The sequence below is a fragment of the Tamandua tetradactyla genome, chromosome 14 (assembly GCF_023851605.1).
Source record: "Tamandua tetradactyla isolate mTamTet1 chromosome 14, mTamTet1.pri, whole genome shotgun sequence".
NCBI classification, from domain to species: domain Eukaryota; kingdom Metazoa; phylum Chordata; class Mammalia; order Pilosa; family Myrmecophagidae; genus Tamandua; species Tamandua tetradactyla.
In genome coordinates, this window is record NC_135340.1 from 47,756,462 (window position 1) to 47,772,547 (window position 16,086).

Here is a 16,086-nt window from a genome sequence, read left to right on the forward strand (position 1 = left end):
AAAGAGATCACATTGTCTTGTACCAAATTTTTAACAATATACTCATAGCATTCATAATGTTAGAACAAATAGATGTATTTTAAATGCTTCATGTTATTTCATATATGGGGATACCTTAACTAATTTCTTATTGATGGAAGTTTTGTTTTGCAAATGTTCACAATAAATTTTTACAATGAATCTATACATATTTGACCACCTGTCTGATTATTTTCTTAGGATATATTTCTAAACTCTTTGGATCAAAGGGTTTTTACACTTTTTAAATGATGCCAAATTAACTTCCAGAAAGATTTTAAAGGAATAGAAATTATCACTTTCTGTGCACAAAAAGGGAAAGGCATACAGAAATACAAATAAGATCAATGGCTTGCCAAAGGTTATTCAATTATTCACTCCAGATGCTTGCAGACACATCTGTTAAACAACCTTAAATGAGATATGTCAGAGCTAGAAAAACCCAGAGAAAACATTCAATTCAAGTCTCTAGTTTTTGTGGATGAAAAAATTGAAGAAGGCTTGTCATTATTGAATCCAAGGGTCTCTCTCTGTCTGGTCTTTCCATGAGTTGAAGGATGGTGTCTGTAACTTGACATGGAGCCATCTTGCCAGTTGAGTATTTATAAGTTCTAAATTTTTCTCAAATGATTCTAAATTTTTTCTGGTAATCAGTCCTTTCTGCATCAAATTTACCTAGCTCTACTATCTAGATCAGCAGTTAGGTTGCAGGGAGATCTTGGACATGGTATCTTAAATTTTTTAAAGCTGGAAGCAGTTCTCTTTAAGTGGCTTCCAGGCACAGGATTCAGCAACGCTCTTTAGACATTTACCTCCATGAAATAATGTATGGTTAGTACCGTGGCCCTCCCTGGTGGCCACTAGGCGTCAGACTTATCCATCCCTCCTCCAACTCTGCTGCTTGCTTTGTAATTAACTCATTTGCTCAGAGCCATTAGGTCTTATCTAAGAGGACTGCTTTATCATCATATGAACATACAAGATGCGGAATCCTAGCAAATTTCAACAGGGCTGATTAAGTCTGGCTGTTTCCTAGTTATTAGTTTTCCAACAGAGTTCTTCACACATAGCCTAAAGCTTAACTGAGGGAAGGTGGAAGAAAGATTGACTGATAGCCATACCTTGCACTACCAACAAGCACCAAATACAGTGCCTTGCAGAGAGCAGCTACTTAATAAATAGCAGAAGACTGATGAATGAAACCAGAAAGCTTTATTTCGTGAACTAGTTTTCAGGACTTACCTACAATGCCTTGGAGAAGGGACGCCCTCATCCTGGAGATATCTTCTTGCCTTCCTTTCACAGAAAAAAAGAATAACATTCCTAGACAGGTATTGATTTATCTGGGCAAATGCTTCAACTGTGAATTCTAAAAGTGTATGTCAAAACTTTGCAAACTTACTCAGACCAAAGCAACAGCCCTATCCCTATGAAGTGGTGTTTATCTTTCATTTATTTTTTATTTTGATTAACACTGCCAAGATTTCAAAAAATAACATGTCTATAAAATAAAACTATAAAACAATGAAACAAACTTTCTAAGACCCACAAGAAAGTAAATTTATTGATCTGAGATACATTACTCTTTACGTTCCCATTTCACAGATGAAGATGCACAACATGATATTGCTCTCCCCACCTTATCTTTACCATCACCACACACAAGGTATTAATGTGGCACAAGTTTGTGCATGGAGGCAGTCCAGATTGTAAAGGGCATTCAGAGAAACCAAGACTGGATTTCTCTACTTATTTACATGACACACTATGTCTCTCTTCAGTCCTTTCTCAAAAGAAGGATGGTCCATAACTTGACATGGAGCTTACCTGCATTTATATTGTCTTGTCTAGCATCTTGAAGGGACCTCACACTTAAGGAAATCTGGGTTACTTTGGCATGTCTCTCTTGGGGTCCAATGAAGAAGAATAATTAATCCAAGAGAAGAAAGGAACTATGCTACTTACCTAGTCCATTAATTTTTCATTAGCATTAGACACCACAAATTTACATATCTGAAGAGATATGTTAATGTTAAACATGGAAAGCAGTTACACCCATAGTAATGGCATAAAAATATGATCTACAACTAAGAAGAACTACAGATGAACTAGATCTTGAAAACCTGAAAGCAACTCTGCTCTTTGTCAAAGCCTTTTCATAACTCCAGTTAAATTACATAATGGTTTGAAGCTTGTCACACATGAGCAGTCTTTTTTTCTGATTGGTTGTAATAAATCCTGTTTTGAGTAAAAACAGTAGTAATGTGAAATTTATTAAAAAGAAACAGGGAATCCTAGATCTATAGGTGAAAATAATTTTCTATTAGTGATAAATGCATTCTTCCTCTTTTCCATAAATGTACACTTTTTCTAAATAAATAAAAGTTACTCTTTTTTAATTTTGGATTTCTTTTAAAGTATTATCTCCCAAACCAGCAAACAACAATAAACTCACCTATCAGAGTCTTCATGGTTCATAAATCTCAGGCCTTCCTTTACAATTAGCACTGCCAGGGACCAAATCACTCCATTCTAGATTATTCCCCTACTTCCTAAGAACTACTTAGAGTGGCTCTAGTAGTTGCATTTTTTTTCTTTTTCCACAACTCACATATGTGACAGCATTGAGTCATTTATCCAAACAAATGTTGAGCAGGGCCTCACCTAACAGCCTGGCACCTGAGCTACTGCTGTTTCAGATCAGTCCAGCTCTTACCATATGTGAAAAAACTGAACTGGGCAACTCATCTCTTGAATTGACATTTCACTTCTATGAAGATATGTTCTGTATAAGTACCCAGCAACCATACTGACTTCAGTTGAAAAACAAGATCTGGGCATCTCTTTTAGAGTTAAGCTAAAGAATTGGCTTCTGATCCACAAGAATATGGAAGCCCCAAGACCAGGTACTTTAAAAAAGATGAATATTGAAATATCCAGAATTTTAGTTTCTCAGCAAAAAGCCACATATTGCACTGGGAATTGTGGAAGGTCTAGAGATGGAAAACCTGCATTCTGATTTTGGGAAACTTAGATCTGGACTGGAAATAGTCAGACACAAGCACATCTCTGGATCTTCCCCATTTGAGTTAAGAAACTAACAAATTCTTAGTTTGTTGGCCTGCAACCATGGAATTCTTTGCAGAGAAGGGGCAAAGACTCAACCTTAAAGTATGGGAAGAGTTCCAGAAAATAGAAATAGGAAATGGGGAATTAGATGGATGTGGACAGGGAAAGGATAATCTGTATTTGGAAATTTTGAGTATCTCTGTTTGGTGGGAGTATGGGGTTTAAGATGGCAACAAATGGATTAAGCCTAGAAATGAATGCTGGTAATTTATTGGAAAAACAAACACCAGGATTTGGAGTTTGGATTTGGGCAGGTAGTTACTGGGGAATCATTGAAAGTTCTTTGATAGAAGAGCATATGATTAAAGCAGTGCAGAAGGGAAGCTAATATAGAAGGGGATTCAAGTTGGCTTAGGAGACAGGGAGACAGATGAAGAATCTCTTCTAACATCTAATTCCGAGTTCATAAAGGCTAGAACTCATCAGGCATAAGGGAATGGAAAGGAAGGAGAACACGATGCTATATACCAGTAAAGGACTCATTTCAACCTGAAGTCACTTTAAAGGAATGAAAAGGTGATCATTATCTCAACCTATGATGTATACGAGTAATAATGAGATTGATTTTCAGATGTAGGTTATGGAATTACCATCTTTATTATATAAGTCCATTAAAAAGTGGATATAATTTGATTACTGATGGGCCATTATGTATGAAGGCAAGCACAGGAGTTGGAGAGCCAGGCTAGTCTGCAGGGCCCAGAGGAGAAAGGGTACTTGGCTCTCTGTTCTCATTAGGTCACAGCACAACATTTTTCAACCTGGGGGAAGGTCACTTTCCCTTCAGATGATTGAAGTGTTCTAAATGCCGTGCAGTGCCCCGAGCACATTTAGCAGATGGAGCAAAGGGGGCTGGGAGAGACTTTTGAAAAACTCACCATTATTTCAGTAATTTGATATTAATTGCTCCTTATGAAGCATTTACAAGCTAGACTTTACACCCATCCACAATTCAGAGATGCGAGCAACCTGTGTTCACTTCATTAGAAAAAAAGCACAACCCCCTTAAAAGGCTTATGAAGTATATATTTCAATGGGATGGTGGTTAAAACTAAAATTCTTAGGTTTCTCAAAAATCCTCACATTCAGGCGCACATCACTTTATGTGAATCCAGCCTTAATTTCCCATTGCCCGATGTCATAATTTCAGTGCTGTTTTTTCCCTTTATTTGAAAATGAGGACCTTAAACTTGGAATCTTTTCTGTTCATCCCAATCCCTACATCTCTGATCAATTATTACTTGCCTTCATAGAAACAGAAGAAGGTGAGTTTATGGGAAATCAAAATAATTACCCCTTTAATGCTAATTTCTGTACATTGAATTTTGGTCAAATGGACATTGGCTATAACATGGATACAACATGGCTGTGGTAGCAACCACACATAGACTTGAGATAGTCTGTGTAAATGGACTTCCTTGGTATGATATCAGTTATGACAACTAGTGATGAGAGAGGACCAAAAGGTCTATGAATGGGACATAGACCTTTGCCCTCTGCCCCATGTAGGTGCTCTGGGAATCTGGAGCTAGAGAAGAAATGCAAATGCAATGTAAATTTTGAAATAAATGTAAATGCAGGTCAAGATTTTCTGGAATAAATACTGACGAGTAGGACCTCAGTGAGGGTGTTGGGCTGGTGTTGTATCTATGGTTGTGTCTGGCTGTTTTGTTCAATGGTAAGTTGGAATAATGGATCTGTGTGTTCTTTGGACTCCTGTGAACAACAGCAGCCTCCTGGATCTTTTGGGTTTCCCAAATGAAGCTACAGTACTTTACACCGCACTGCATAAATAGATATATGAGCCTGCATTGCTAATAAGATCTGTGGCAGTGGCTCTGAGTATCATCCTCATTCATCTTAAGGACAATGCAATGCCAAAGTCGTTGATGGCAGGTTCCAAATTCTGAACACTAGCTAGGTTGAAATATAACAGCACATCATCAGTGAATCATTTCTTTTTTTTTAAATACAGTTTTATTGAGATACACTCACACACCATACAGAAGTATACAATCACTGGCTCACAGTTTCATCACGTAGTTGTGCATACATCCCCATGATCAATTTTAGGACATTTTCATTACTCCAGAAAGGAAATAAAAATAAAAAATCAAACCCAAATCCTCCCATACCCCTTATCCCCCGCACTACCCATTGACCAATAGTAGTGGTGTGGTACGTTTGTTAACTGCAAATGAAAGAATATTAAAATACTACTGTTAACCATAGTCCCTAGTTTGCAATAGGTACATTTCCCCCCATATATCCAGCTATTATTTTTTCTTAACATTTGTTCCCCTTTTTATTTGTTCATTTTTAATACATATGTTTTACACATCTGTCCATACCATAGATAAAAGGAGCATCAGACACAAGATTTTCACAATCACACAGTCACATTACAAAAGCTTTATCATTATATCATCATCTTCAAGAAACATGGCTCCTGGAACACAACTCTATGGTTTCAGGCATTTCACTCTAGGCTCTCTAATACACCTTCGACTAAAATGGGGAACTCTACATAATGTGTTAGAATAACCTCCAGGATAACTTCCTGACTCTGTTTGAAATCTCTCAGCCACTGACCCTTTATTTTGTCTCATTTCCCTCTTGCCCCTTTCGGTCGAGAAGGTTTTCTCAATCCCTTGATGCTGAGTCCCAGCTCATTCTAGGATTCCTGTCCCACGTTGCCAGGGAGATTTACACCCCTGGGAGTCATGTCCCATGTAGAGACGGGAGGGCAGTGAGTTCACCTGCTGTGTCGGCTGAGAGAGAGAGAAGCCATATCTGAGCAACAGTAGAGGTTCTCTGGGGGCTCTTCTTAGGCCTAATTTTAATTAGGCTTAGCCTATCCTTTGTGGGGATAAGTTTCATATGAACAAATCCCAAGATTGGGGGCTCAGCCTATTGATTTTGTTGTCCCCACTGCTTATGAGAATATCAAGAATTCTCCCAATTGGGGAAGTTGAATTTTCCCCCTCTCTCGCCATTTCCCCAAGGGGACTTTGCAAATACTTCTTTACAGTGAATCATTTCTTGAGTGTCTGCTGCTTGCAGGGCACTGCACCTGAAGTCCAGAAAAGTATTTCATTCATTCAGTCCGTCAATATACAACAAGTAATTATTGAATACCTCTGCTCTGCCAGGCATTAGGGACCGAACAACGTGGGGTATACCCAGTAGTATAATTTATGTAACCATAAGACCACTTTTGCACACGATTCCTGACTGTTGCTTGATTCCTCCTACTTTAGAAGAGGCTGTAGAAGTAGGAATGAAGCCATGGTGCGTCTTTCAGCCAAACTAACTTCCCTCTGACAACCTTTGTCACCTTCTTGGAGGATCTTAGTATCACAAACTCAGCATTTCTCTCCTTCCTCCTCTCCCTACCTTCCAACATCTCTAAGAGAGGGAGACAAATATCATTCTCCTTTCAGACATGGAGAATTGAGACACAGAAAAGTAGAAGAGGTTTCCTCAACTCACATAGAAGAGCAAAAGCAGAACCAGAATTCTTGGGTCCAGGAACTTGATCAAATAGGATCCCATGAAAATGGTTTTCAACCAAGACAGATAATAACAGCAATAAATGGCCCTTAAGATTTGCTGCCTTGATGACATTAGAGAAATATCAATTATATGGGAAGAAAAGTAAAGGATGAAGAGGATAACCAGACAAAGAGTTAATCCATTAGAAATAATCCATAGGAGCTTTGTTGAGCTAAACCAACAGAGGACTCAAGAGTAAAGAATTTTGAGTTAAACTGCAGAGAAGACGGAAAAGGCTTCATCTACCTGCATACTTTCAATGAGAGCCTGAGGACTTGGTCACTTGTTGTTTGTTTTTTTCCAGGCCAATGGGGCAAAAACATATTCAGCAATATGAATTAAGTACTACTTCAAACTTTGTCATCCAGCACTTTATTACCCTGGATTGGCTAAGTATGAAAACCAGCTCCAAACTTGGAAAATCCACATCCACATGAACAGCAATCATCTCTGAGGACTGTGCCTTTTGTAAATGGGTGAGGGAAACTACTTGGTAAACCGACACGTTTCCTCCTGGCCAAGCTATTTCTACAGCTCAAGATACTCAGAGCCGGTGAACAGATGTTCCCTTGCTGCCCTGAGCCACCTCTGCCCTCTCCAGAGATTGGATAGTACCTGGCATTTTTTTACCTTGGGCCCTCCTTGGTGACCATGCTGTCCCTCCTCTTTCAGAACAAGACCCTGCTGCTCCTGAGGCAGGAACCTCACAGTCCCAGGAATGTTTGAAGTTCTCAGGTGAAGATCACCATGCATCCCAGGCTGACTTACATTGCTCATGTAACTTGGCGTGGTTAACTTTTAATCCAGATGCTTTTATTTGATAGAAGGGACTAGAATATTTTGATCTCATTCTTCCTTATTAAGAGTGGATTTTCTACCCTAGGAAGTGCCCTGGGCTTTATCTAAGCCTCTATAAAAATTTTACTTGTAAGTTATTTTCTCAGAAAATAAAGGCTTCCAGATTGACCTGTGCCAGAGGTACCAGTATCTCCAAAAACATCAACCAGTTTTTATTCCTCTACCGCATAAGGTCAATACCCCTTTCCAGCATGAAGAAGTCAAAATGGTCATTGTCCAGATATCCCTGAAGATTGATAGAAAGGTCAAATGAGAGGGAGGAAGTATGACTGAGAAATTAGGATTTAACAAATGATTGTGACTTCTTACTCATCATCTAGACATCTCTCCTTAGTATCTAGTGTTTTAGAATAGTCAGAAGAAAATACTTGAAGTTGTTGAATTGTAATCCAGTAGCCCTGATCTTTGATAACGATTATATAACCACATTGCAAAAAATAGTCAGTTGCCTGTGTTTGTTTGGATCTACTCCTGGATGCTTGTTCTGTTCCTCTAATCTACATATCTGTCTCTGACAATACTACATTAGGTAGTCTTACTTAATCTACCTCTGTTGTAAGTCTTAGAATTGGGTAACATGCAGTACTAGTGGCCAATAAGAGGGCAAGGGAAGGAGTATGGGATGTTCAGTGTTTTCTTTTTTCTTTTTATTCCTTTTTCTATAGTAACGCAAATGTTCTAGAGATGATCATGGTGATGAATGTACAACTATGTGATGATACTGTGAACCCCTGATTGTGTACTTTGGATGGATTGTATGGTGTGTGAACATAAGTCAATAAAATTACATCAAAAAAGAATGGGTTTTCCCGGAGGAAGAGTATTATGGCATATTGAATCATGTACCCCAAACAGATAAGTTCAAATCTTAACTCCCAGTCCTGTGAATGTGAACTCATTTGTTAATAGGACCCCTGAAGAGCCCATGTGGATGAGGCCAAATTGAATTAGGGTAGGCTTTAATCTGGTAAGACTGAAATCCTTGTAAACAGAGGAAACTCAGATGCAATCAGTTAGTAGAAGCAAAATGTAAAGGAGAAAGAACATCATATGATGGAGGCAGAGGTGCATCTGCAAGTGCAGGAACCCCAAGGATTATCTGCAAGCCAGCACCAGACTGCTACAGACCCAGGAGAAGGCACAGCTTCACAATACCTTGATGTTAGATTTCCAGCCTCCAAACGATGTGTCAGTAAGTTCCTTTGGTTTAAGCTAACAGTGTGTGGTACTTGCCATAGCAGCCCTGACAAACAGAGATAAGATTTGCATTAACAAAAAATTAAACATCAGTGGAGAAATGACATAGCACAAAGCAAATGTTCCAGAAATTCTGAAAAGGTTTACTGGACACCTTATTGCTAAAATAAACATGTTATTAGAGTTATGAGTAGTTTCTTAGTTGCTTGAAGAAGAACCACAAGCAACACTGAACTGAATCTAGTCTTCTAAAACACCACAATTGCATTTCATTTGAATGGCCACACAGTGGATTTACCAGTGAGGTGGATAGAAAATTACATATACTCTGTTTTTAAAGACACCTAAAATACACCCCCTCCTACAAAGCAATCACACTTCTCTTCCCCCACCCTTCCTTCCCAGACCCCTACTATTTCATCATTAGAGATATAATCCTTATTCTTTTTACCTTTTCTAGGCTTCTCCTTTAAAATGTAAATATTCTTAAAAGAGATCCCACATTAACCCCTAATATCTTATGAAGTCATGAAACTTTCACTTTGCTTTCTTCTCTGTTAGGTGGGCCCCAGTTTTACAGGAGAGCTCCTGGTATTGGGAAGGGAAAGTGGATAGGAAAATGTTGGAGGAAAGGGTGAGGGAAAGGGGACAAAGAGACCCAGAAAGGGAAATGAGGAAGATTAAAGAAACAATCTTCCCTGCTCTGCCCAAGGGAGCCCCATGTTAAGCTAGGAATGAATCCACCAAAGTGATTAGAGAAAATTCTCCTTCCTAAGCACAAAGCCTTGTTTCCATACCAAATCCTCTGGTATTTGATTCTGACAACACCTCTAAATTTCTCTAAATCATTATTGAAGGGTAAAATAAACCTGAACTGGTGTTTAGATGATGTCTGTGTCCTGTGCATGTGTGTGTGCTTGCACGCCCAGCTGCTACCGTGCTCCCTCTCCTAGAGGTGAGGTTGACTTTCCTGCAGCCTCTGCAATACACGAGGACCAAGCTTTGCAATAGTTAATTTACTATAAATAAATACTCTAAGCAATGCTAGTGACTTACCAGGCTCTTCACCATAAATGTCCTATGTGAAAACTGACCCCTGTTTGACACCTCAGCTATTTTAAAGCTACATGTAAAAATTCCTCAGCTCTGCTAATCTGTAAGGGCTAAATTGTGCTTCTGCACTCTGTGGGGCTCTCCTGACAAGAAAGCCGGTGTCTGAGAATAATTAGGTTCTATTTGGGAGAGGGAGGTAAATGTCAAGAGCTTATTATTTCTGGTTACCTTGTTAGACATTTATATTGAAATGCTGCAGAAAATAACACAGACATACAGAATCTTCAAGTCAACAAGGATACCTGCACTGGCTAAAGAGAAATTAATTCATTTATTTCAAAGCATCTAACTATTAAGCTTTAGAGCATAGATCTTATGTAAATCAGAAATATACCAGATCAGCTCTCTCTGTAGAGGACTGTGTGGGTTTGAAGCTGCTATGTATCCCAGAAAACCACGTCCTTTTCCCTGATCTAATCTTCTGGAGGCAGCCATGATTCTTTTAATCCTGATTCAATAATGTGGGATGGAAAGTTTGACTGGATTGTTTCCATAGAGCTGTGACACACCGAATTGTGGCTGTGATCTTTTTTTATTTATTTATTTATTATTTATTTTTTTTTTACATGGGCAGGCACCGGGAATCGAACCCGGGTCCTCGGGCTTGGTAGGCAAGCATTCTTACCTGCTGAGCCACCGTGGCCCGCCCGGGTGTGATCTTTTGATTAGATGAAAATGCTACTCCACCCATTGGGTGGGGCTTGATTAGTCTCCTGGAGTCCTTTACGGGGGGAGACATTTTGGAGGAAACTCTAATGCTTTGAGAACAGTTGCTTCAGACCTGACAGAGATGTGAACATTTGAAGATGCTTGGCATCACAACAAGGAGAGCAGACATCTAGACACTGACGTTTGGAGATGCAGTGCCCAGCAGATGTCACCATGTGTCTTCCCATGAGATGCTAAGCAAGCCAGAACCCAGAGTTGTGTCCCAGAGGAACTAAGTGAAGGGCCACAGATGTTTAGAGAGGGAAACACTGGCATCAGAAGCTGCCAGAAGTCAAAGGACCAGCAGATGCCAGCCACATGCCTCCCCAGCTGACAGAGGTGTTTGGATGCCATTGTTCTTTCTTGAGTCAAGATATCTTTCTTTGGATATCTTATCCTGGACATTTTTATGGCCTTAAAGCTATAAACTTGTAACTTAATAAATTCCCTCTTTAAAAACTCTTCCACTTCTGGCAATTTGTAATTCCAGCAGCATTTAGCAAACCAAAACAAGCACTGAACAAATTGGGTGTTATCTGGCATAGGTGAAAATTTTACATGGGTGATACTCTCCCTGTTGATAGAATATTATAGATCTTATGCATATCATTCAGCCTATCTCTTTCACTCTACTCCCACAAAAGTTCAAACATGTAAGCCATTAAGAGGAACATCATAGCAAAACTATTAGAATAGTTGAAATCTGATTTTTAATTCACAATCCTCTGAATAGAATTTGAAGCACAGGAGAAATCATTATTCTGCCCCTGACAAGTGCAGAGAATTAAATACTTTCAGATCCAAATCACAAAGTGATTAGCCTTTAGAGAAATTGCACATGGATTAATGAAAAGGTGAAATGTTAATTTTTATATGAAAACTACAGTCGTGGAACTGTAAGGAGAGCAAACTTTCTAAGAAGAGTGAGCCAAACACGAAACCCAAAGCATAGATTTCTATGAACAATAGCCCAGAACTCTTACTCATGTGGTATAACACATTAAAGACTTGCCCAGGCTGTTGGCAAGTTAGGGTCTCCTAGCACCAAGCTGGGGTACTGAAGTTGTGTGCTCTTTCTCTATGCCATTACAAACAGGATAAGCAGTTTGGAGGGGTGCTCAGTGTTGAGATTGGCCATATTTCAGCTTGAGTGAGTAAGAGCTCTTACCTGAAGGTATGAGGTAGAGACAGTAAGTTGCAATGTGGAAATTCAGAGCTCTCCGGAAGGCTTTATAGCATTCCTTTGACATTTTGTATTCATATATAGTCAAAGGACTTTACTAACATCTTTTTAAATCTTTTTTCCTCCAATTATCGTTCATGTAACTAATTAGCTGGTCAGAACTATAATTTTTCATTTACACTTAGAGAAATCATGAAACAAAGAGTTTAAATAATTTGTTCAAGGTCAGCAACAGAAAAGTTGGATTTTGAAATGTCTGCTTCTTAATTCTCTGGGCACTGAGCTAGTCTGCCTCTCCTCATTTTGACCTGAATGTCAAATATCCTTATTATTGAGATATATCACATACCACACAAGACATCCAAGGTGTACAATCAGCGGTTTTTAGTATAATCACAGAGTTGTACATTCATCACCATAATCAATTTTAGAGCATTTTCATTATTCTAGGAAGAAAAACCCCAAACCCCTCAGCAGTCACCACTCAATCCTTCTATCTTTCCGCAGCCCTATATAATCACTAAGTCTGTCTCTGTAGAGGTATTCATCTTTAAAGAATACTAAAATGCTACTGGTGACTATAGTCCATAGTTTGCATTAGGTGTATTTTTCCCCCTATACCACCCCATTATCAATGGCATATAAAAGTGGCATCCATTTGTTATAGTTCATGAAAGAACATTCTTATATTTGTACCATTAACCACCTCCATCATCCACAACAATTCATCACTATGTTATACAGTCTCATGCTTTATCCTCAAGTTTTCCTTCTAGTAACATACATGACCTAAAACTACCCCTTCCGTCCACATTCACACACATAATTCAGTGCTGTTAATTATACTCACAGTAATATGTTACCATCACCTCTATCCATTTCCAAACATTTGCAATCAACCTAAATAGAAAGTCTGCACAAATTAAGTATCAGCTCCCCATTCTCTACCTACATTCTATTTCTCTTTACCTATATTCTAGATATTAACTTTGTGAGTTTGCTTATTATATTTAGTTCATATTCGTGAGGTCATACAATGCATGTCCTTTTGTTCATGGCTTATTTCACTCAACAGAATGTCTTCCACTTTCATCCATGTTGTCGCATGCATCAGAACTTCATTCCTTTTTACTGTTGAATAATATTCCATTGTAAGTATATACCCCATTTTACATATCCATTCATTAGTTAATGGACATGGGTTGCTTCCATCTTTTGGCAGTTGTGAATAATGCTGCTATAAACATTGGTGTGCAAATGTCTGTTCACTCCCTGCTTTCAGTTCTTTTGGGAATATACCTAATAACAGGATTGCTGGATCACATGGCAATTCTAAACTTAGCTTCCTGAAGAATGGCCAAGCTGTCTCCCACAGCGGCTGCAACATTTTACATTTCCACCAGCAGTTAATGAGTGTTCCTTTTCCTTCAATCCTTACCAACACTTGTAGCTTTCTGCTTTGTTTTGTTTAATAGTGGGCAATCTAGTCCACTATTAAAATCTCCTTGTGGTCTTGATTTGCATTTTCCTAAGAACTGGGGATGTTGAGCATCTTTTCATTTACTTTTTTTTTTTTTAACCATTTGCATTTCCTCTTTGGGAAAATGTCTATATAAGTCTTTTGCCCATTTTTAAATTGGGTTGTTTTTATTTTTATTGTTGAGTTGTAAGATTTCTTTATATATTCTGAATATTAAATCCTTATCTGATGTGCGGGTTCCAAATATTTTGTCCCATTGTGTAGGTTGCTTTTTCACTTTCTTGACAAAGTCCTTTAAAGTACAGAAGCTTTTTATTTCTAGGAAGTCCCATTTATCTGTGTTTTCTTTTGTTGCTTGTGCTTTGGGTGTAAAATCTAAAAAATCACTGCATACCGCAAGATCTTGAATATGTTTCCTTACATTTTCTTCCAGGAGTTTTATGGTCCTAATTCTTATATTTAGGTCTTTAATCCATTTGGAGTTAATTTGTATATAAGGTGTGAGATAGGGGTTCTCTTTCATTCTTTTAGATATGGATATCCAGTTCACCCAGCACCATTTATTGAAGAGACTGTTCTGTCCTGGTTGTATGGACTTGTGAAATATCAATTGGCCATAGATGTGAAGGTCTATTTCTGAACTTGCAATTTGATTCCATTGGTCAGTATAGCTGTCCTCATGCCAATGCCATGCTGTTTTGGCAGCTGAATCTTTGTAACATGTTTTAAAGTCCAGCAGTGTAAGCCCACCAATTTTGTTCTTCTTTTTCAAGATGTTTTTGGTTACTCAGGTCTCCTTGCCCTTCAAATAAATTTGATAATTAGCTATTCCAATATTGCAAAGTAGGTTGTTGGAATTTTGATTGAAGTTGTGTTGAATCTATAAATCGATTTGGGTAGAATTGACAACTTATTGATATTTAGTCTTCTGCTCCATGAACATGGACTGTCCTTCCAATTATTTAGGTCATCTTTGATTTCTTTAAGCAATATTTTGTAGATTTCTATGTACAGGTCCTTTACATCTTTGGTAAAATTTATTCTTAGGTAGTTGATTCTTTCAGTAGCTATTGTAAATGGATTTTTTCCTTTATTTCTTCCTCAGATTGTCCATTACTAGTGTCTAGAAACACTACTGATTTTTGCATGTTAATGTTGTATCCCACCATGTTGCTGAACTAATTTATTAGCTCTAGTAGCTTAGTTGTAGATTTTGGGGGATTTTCTAAATATAGGATCATATCATCTGCAAATATGGAAAGTTTTACTTCTTCCTTTCAAATTTGGATGCTTTTTATTTCTTTTTTAGATGCCTAATTTCTCTTGCTAGAACGTCTAGAACAATGCTGAATAACAATGACAGTGGGCATCCTTGTCTTGCTCCAGATCTTAGAGGAAAGCATTCAGTGTTTCATCACTGAGAATGATGTTAGTTGTGGGTTTTTTTATATATGTCCTTAATCATGTTGAAGAAGCTTCCTTCTACTCCTAATTTTTACAGTGTCTTTATCAATAAAGGATGCTGGATTTTGTCAAATGCCTTTTCTGCATCAATTGAGATGATCATCTGGCTTTTCTCCTTCAATTTGTTATTGTCCTGTATTACATTACTTGATTTTCTTGTGTTGAACAATCCTTGGATGCCAGTGATAAAACCCACTTGATCACAATGTATAATTCTTTTGATGTTTTGTTGGATTCAATTTGAAAGTGTTTTATTGAGGATTTTTACTATATTCATTAGAGAAATTGCTCTGTAATTTTCTTTTCTTGTAGTATCTTTATCTGCCTTCAGTATTAGTGTGATATTAGTTTCATAAAAGGAGTTATGTTGTGTTTCCTCCTTTACAATCTTTTGGAAGAGTTTGAGCAGAATTGGTATTAATACTTCTTGAAATGATTTGTAGAATTCCCCTGTGAGGACGTCCAGTCCTGGTCTTTTCTTTTTTAGGAGGTTTTTGATGACTAATTCAGTCTCTTTACTTGAAATGGTCTGTTGAGATCTCCTATTTCTTCTAGAGTCAGTGTAGATTGTTCATATGTTTCCAGGAAGTTGTCAATTTCATCTAAGTTTTTCTAATTTTTTATAATGTTGATGGTATCCTTTTATGATTTTTTTCTATTTCTGTGGGGTCCGTAGTAATGTCCCCCTCTTATTTCTAATTTTATTCATTTGCATCTGCTCTCTTTTCTTCTTTGTCAGTGTAGTCAAGGGTTTGTCAATTTTATTTGTCTTCTCAAAAAACCAGTTTTTTGTTTTGCTTATTCTTTCTACTGTTTTTGTATTTTCAAGTTCATTTATTTCTGCTCTAATATTTGTTATTTCTTTCCCTCTGCTTGCTTTGGAATTAGTTCGTTGTTCTTTTCTAGGTCTTCTAAGGGTGCAGTTAGCTTTTTATTTCAGCTTTTTCTTCTTTTTTTTCATGCAGGTGTTTAGGCCTCTAAACTTCCCTTTCGCACTGCCTTTGCTGCATCCCATAAATTTTGATATGTTGTGTTCTCATTTTCATTTGTCTTGAGATATTTACCGATTTCTTTGCAATTTCTTCTTTGACCCACTAATTGTTTAAGAGTGTGTTGTTTAACCACCATATTTTTGTGAATTTTCCAGTTCTCCACCTGTTACTGATTTCCAGCTTCATTACGTTATGATCAGAGAAAATCTGTAAGTCCTTTGAATAATTGCAGTCATTTAAAATTTATTGAGACCTATTTTGTGGCCCAACATGTGGTCCATCCTGGAGAATGATCCACGAGCACTTTAGAAGAATATATATCCTTCTGTTTTTGGGGTGCAATGTTATGTATATGTCTGCTAGGTCAAGATCATTTGTCATATTATTCA